At 35.8% G+C, this 6,000-nt stretch overlaps 1 protein-coding gene across 3 annotated transcripts in view; it reads right to left on the reverse strand.

The window, feature by feature from the left end:
- Positions 1-5,790, reverse strand: part of LOC129778886 (PRL-1 phosphatase) — a 184,655-nt gene extending 178,865 nt beyond the window's left edge. For 2 of the 3 annotated variants that reach the window (XM_055786041.1, XM_055786037.1), the window contains exon 1: positions 5,014-5,784. The gene's annotated coding sequence lies outside the window, so the exon portion shown is untranslated. Of the gene's footprint in view, positions 1-5,013 lie in introns of all 3 variants that reach the window. The other variant, XM_055786038.1, reaches the window with a different exon arrangement.
- Between the last annotated feature and the right edge of the window lie 210 nt (positions 5,791-6,000).

Raw genomic sequence — 6,000 nt, forward strand, 5'->3', positions numbered from 1 at the left:
TGTAACGATTCGCACAGCACAGCGTTGGTTTGATCGATTTCGTTCTGGTGTAGTGGCTGTTGAAGGTGCGTACTAAATGGCAACAAGTTCGCGAACAAAACGGCGCATATTTGACTTAAATTGGATAATTTTAAGTATGTTAAATAAAGCGTCTAATTTCGATCAGAAATACGACATTTGTTTTTCCCCAACCCTATATGAAATCGCAATTGGAATCAATATGTACGATTAATTTGGTTGAAAGGATTCACCTTTCAACGGGGGCCGGCTTATGTTGGAGCAGCCTATCATCTATCGAATCAGCAACATCCTATCCCCCAAAAAATCTTTTATTGTTAATCCCATCGTCTGTTGCGTAACCCAATGTACTGAAATTGAACCCTAGCTGTGACTAGGGCAAGAGAGAGAAAGCTAGGATAGATTAGCAGATCCGTTTGGCTATAAAAGTAGCCAGACAACTAGGCGCAGCCTCTTTTACACCATATCTGATCCACAAAACAGTTCGCACGTTTTCTTTCGAAACAAAAAATATCGAGAAATTCAAATTGTTAGTCCGTTTCCGCATAATCAATTCCGACGGCTCTCGCCTAATCACATAGGAAAACGAGTATTTTTTTATATTTTGATTTTTTTTCACTTTTTTTCCGAAAAATCTTAACTCAAACTTAATCAAATCTACAAAATGTTGGTTGGAAAATGAAATGTAGGAAATAATTTATGTTTCATTTAAAATATCACACAATTTTTTAAAACAATATTTTAGGAAAAAAAATATTTTGAAAAATAAATCATTTTTCTCCAAAAGTTTTTTTTTAATTCTGAAGAAAATAGATATGAATAGCCCTTATAATTTCCAACAAGTCACATGCATGCTCTTTTACTGGAAAAGAGGCAACAACTTTTTCAAGTATGTATACTTTTCAAGTATGGAAAACCACCAGAAACCTTTCAAGCGAACAATCAAAACGCTAACCATTGCGCAAGGTTTGAGCATCATTGAGCAGGTCGAAAAATATGGACGGAAGGGGTCTGAAGCTGCAAATAATTTCAGTATTGCACAAAAGCGGTATCAACACTACTCAAACTAAAGTAAAAATGGAATCGGAATGGAAAATTGTATCTAGACCAAAAGCATATAAGGTTGGTAAGAATCGAGAAGCTGGAGCGGTCAATGAATTTTTGTCTTGTCAAGCTAGACAGAATAATTTACCCCTCTTCTATTCTTCGGGATATGGCTTGAGAATTTGTCCAGAAACTGGGAATTCCTAACTTCAAAGCAGACGGACGGGAGTAATATTCCGCTGGCACAATTAATGCGTCGTGAGCTTGCTGATGTCGACGGTACAATACCGTTCGATTGCTCAATGTCTTTTAATAATTAGTGCAAAAAGGACCAAAACGTGATTTGCTGTGATCTGATGCCAGATACCGATATACTGGAAAGTGTTGAAAAACCTGAGAAAAACGCTGAAGATAGTAGTTCTATTGAGATGTTAATTCGAACGTTTAATCAAACCTGAAGAATATGTCCGGAATATTGAAATCAACTGAAAATGTTCCTGTGAAACTATTCGAACATTTCTTTGTGATTGAACAGTTCCTGCGTGATCGTTACAATTCAGTTTGAGTAACATACTTAATCAATATTTTCTTTGTTAACCTAGTGCCTCATGCAAGTCGGACTCGGTTATATACAAACTCGATTATATATGATTCGATTATGTAAAATTTAGGACTCGATTGTATACAGTTTGAAAAAAAAAGTTTTTTTTATAATTCAAATATGAATAATTTCAAGAAAAAAAATTAACCTTTCAGCATTAAGGTGAAATTTAAGTGGCTTTTATAAGTACAGTGGGTTAAAAATCGCGATTTTTGAAGATTTTGATTGAATCTTCATCAGGAATTGTTTATATCGATATTGCAGCGAAATTAAGAGAGATAGAAGTTGGGCCTCAAAGAACAAATTGTAGAGAGGTTAGAGAGCTTTAATTTAATTGATAGAAACAATCAAGTTTAGTATGAATTTTTAGGATAAAATTAATAATTACAAATAAAATAAAACTTTTAAATTTTCCACTTCAAAAATGTTTAATCCAATAATTTAGATGTTCCATTACTATATCCTGTACTAAATTTTCTCATCTTTCAAATGAAAGCAACAAAATCGGATTACGTAGCATACTTTTCAATGTAGAGTCAGTTTGAGCCAACAGAATCCGAAACAAAGAAAAAGTTCTATAAGTCTGTCATCGTTGAAATTCTAACATATGCGTAGAAGGATTTTTTTCGTGAAATATAACCGTCTATCACCTCCTGAAAGATTCTGGAAAAAATATTTGTTTTATATGAGAAAGGTGTTTTTTCACTTTAAGGGAATGAATAAAAAATTCAAATTCATACCATAATTGGGACACTTACCCTAATATATGACAATTTGAGACATAAAAAAAAATTAGGAAAAAATGTTCTGTATCTCGATACCTCCCTAACTCGATGGTCCCTTTGGATATCGAGTTAGGGAGAGTTGACTGTAAAAGAGAGTTTTTCCCACGTACGTATAACTCATCATCACGGGAGAACGGCTGATCAGATCTTCATCGTCCATATATTTTGTGAGTTTGTCTTCACCCAAATCAGAATGATAGAGTACTTTGGAAAATATTTCAGATGATTGGAAAAATTCGGCTATGCATATCTTTATATGCGTAAGAAGGATATTTAAAATAAAAAGGGAAAATTCAAAAATAAAAGGTACGCATATGTATCTTTCGCTGTGATAATCATCATTAAGATCAATTTTACAGATCTGAACGATAACATACAATCTCTCTTGAAGTATATTCGTTATTTTTACCAACCAAAATGTGCACCCGTGGCCGGGTGGTTAGCGTCTCACATTAGCATACCGGGTGTTCGGGTTCGATTCCCATTCTGGCCGGGGGATTTTTCGTCAGAGAAATTTCCTTCGACTTGCACTGTGGTCACTCGTATACTAGAGCTTGCCCCTCGGAATACATTCAAGGAGTGTTTATTTGGATTACGAAATCTCAACCAAGTATTAATAAAATGACGCTAATTAATGCATGCGTTGAGACGGAAAAGTTCCACAGGGAACGTTAACGTCATTCAAGAGAGAGACCAACTAAAATATTCTCTAGCAATACATTATATGGTAGAACAACGTTTTCCAGGTCAGCTAGTTTTTATATATAAATTAATGCGATTTACATGTTCTGCAAACTTTTTTCTATTTAAAAACATTTCAAACGCGAGAATTTACACACAAAAATGTTATGAGTAAAACATTGTTTCCAGGAGCCTCGATACAAAAATGCCATGTATTCCAGAAATTATAATAGATGGAAAGTTAATGACTTCGACAGAAGTTCATGTTTTAATTTTTTAATTTTTTCTTCCAAATTAATAATCAAACAATTTCCTACATTGTATCCTTTGACCAGAATTTTTTTTAGATATTATAGTATTTGAGTTATAAATTTTTGAAAAAAATAGAGGAAAAATTTTTGAACCTTTTAAAAAAATATTCGAAGATTTCAAGCATAGTTGTTTTGTCCGATGTATCGTAGCTACTCAGCATCGTGACTACCCTTTGATATTTCCACGCTAATAATCTTTTATTTATACTGGGTATCTATATTTCATAGACGCCCCATATTATGCAATGAGCAGGTTCACTAGACATTAAGATTTATTCAGAAAAAGTGTAAACTGATACATCGTTGCATAAAGTATAAGATTAACATGATTTCTTGCTGTGGTGGCTGAGAGCAGACAAGCGACTACAAAGAGTTAAATGATCAATGTCTTTACACCCATAACGTTTCACTGTTATCTGAGATGGTACTGCCAACTCCTAAGACGTGTATAATAATAAAACGATCGGTTATGAAAAGGGAAAAAAAAAGAAATATGTAACAAAAATTAAAGAGCGAAGGAAAATATATTCCAAGTGAAATTTTTTGTGGAATATTCTGGTATCACGTCTACAATGGATGATGGTGGAAATTAGAATATAAACAAAATTAAAATTTAAAATATTAAAAAAAAAATTATTTTGCTTTACAATCGAAAAGATATGCGAGTCAAGAGAAGTATTCGACTGGCAGGCAAAGTTTCAAAAAGTTCTAACGAAAACGGAAATAAAAATTTGATTTCCTACACGAACGAAAACAAAAATGAGGACTAATGATTAATCGTTCTTTCAATAGTCGTAACGTTTTCTTCATTCACGAAATGAAGAAATGAAAAAATATCCAGAATTCCAACCATCTTCATGGTCATAAAATTGAACAAAATGATTCATTTACATTTAGGTTTCCATTCTTATCAATCGTAGAGATAGGCTTCGTAAATGGGAAATAGGCGCCATCAATCACTGGAATCAGAATAACGTCACATTATGACGCAATATCGCAGCCCAACAAACAAAACAAAAAAAAAAGAATTGCGATGCAATATTATATCGCGCTTTGGTGGATACCTTCACCGCTGCTATGTTCAGAGTCCAACCAACCAACATTATGAAAACATCGTGTCCGATTCACCAACACTGCCACCCATAATCGAACTGCAGACAGAGTGTATCGACAGGTCTGCCTCTCCCTCAGCACACCCCTGATCAAATCACTCGCGCACGCACACAGCAATCAACCGTCTGATGCGCCCAACGTGTCACTTTGCATGTGTTGGTTGCATATCTCACTCTTGTGTGAGCTCATCGCCAGTCGAGACGATTGCCTTTATTTGTGAAATATGTATAGAAAAAGAAGAATTCCCTCTGTGAAACTGATTTTTTTCCTGTCTGTACATAATGATGGAATGTCTTTCGATTGGGTTCTAATGATTGCTTTGTTTTAAATATCCAGCTAGAAGACAATTATCCAAAAATAGAGTTGAGCTTCATACATATCTCTGCTACACACGAAACAATTTACTCCATGCCTAGAACAATAACAAAGGGCTGTTTTCACCCCGCATCGGAAGACTTACCACAATAGCCATACACATTGAATTAGAAACGGAAACGGGTTGGGACCGTGTTACGTGAGTGTCGATCGAATTGGGAGCACTTGCTTTCCACCACAGATCACCACAAAAATGCGACTGTCGATTGGAGCTGTTTAGTTAAGTTTCGCTCAATTTTTGCAATTTTTGATTCACGACCAAAAAAACACTACGAGCCACGGATAATCACTAGTATTGACTCTAACCAAACTTCTTTTTTTTTCCTTCCTTTCTCAGACTTCAATAGATCGAGTAGTTGGACACCAACACTTTCACCTCAAAAAAAAAAAGAGAAATGTGAACACTAGAAACCAGCAGCAGAAACTTCACTTTTTTTCTATGCTTTCTGTACGAATCTTGTTCGATTTCACAGGACGACAGCTCGGCAGTGTATTACTCCGGCTGGCCTAAAAACACTTTGCACTTTTGCCCTGATAAAACAACACGAAACAATTGGGGCCAAGAGAGCTTTCTGCGGGGCTCAGCAGCTGCTTTTTCTGCCTTTCTTTTCGATCGCCAATATCACACTTGCAGGAAATAATTAGCAACTCAAACGGCCGAAAAAACGCACTTCGCACAATTAGGTGGCTGCTTTCTTTCACCCGGAGACGACAGAATGCTTCCAATTTTCTACCTGAACGATTATATGGCGGTACACTGCGATAATCTCACTTCTTTGAGGCACAGATATAAAATACACACTTCCGTGTCGCGCACTTCACAGCGATGGGGAACCTGAACCACTCGGCTTGAAAGTTGTCTCAAAACTATTGGAGATGGCATGCACGAAAGTGATGTGCTGCCTGAGAATATCACCACCACACAGGTGGATCTCAAATTTCAGAACACACAAACACAGCTGAAGGAATACTGGTTGAGTGCCACATGACCTTATTCAAATGTCATGTAACTGGATGTTCTTGCTAGAATCAAGTAGACATCGGTTTCGATAGAGTGATTTAGATTAGAAGC

This window comes from Toxorhynchites rutilus, chromosome 3 (assembly GCF_029784135.1).
Source record: "Toxorhynchites rutilus septentrionalis strain SRP chromosome 3, ASM2978413v1, whole genome shotgun sequence".
NCBI lineage: Eukaryota > Metazoa > Arthropoda > Insecta > Diptera > Culicidae > Toxorhynchites > Toxorhynchites rutilus.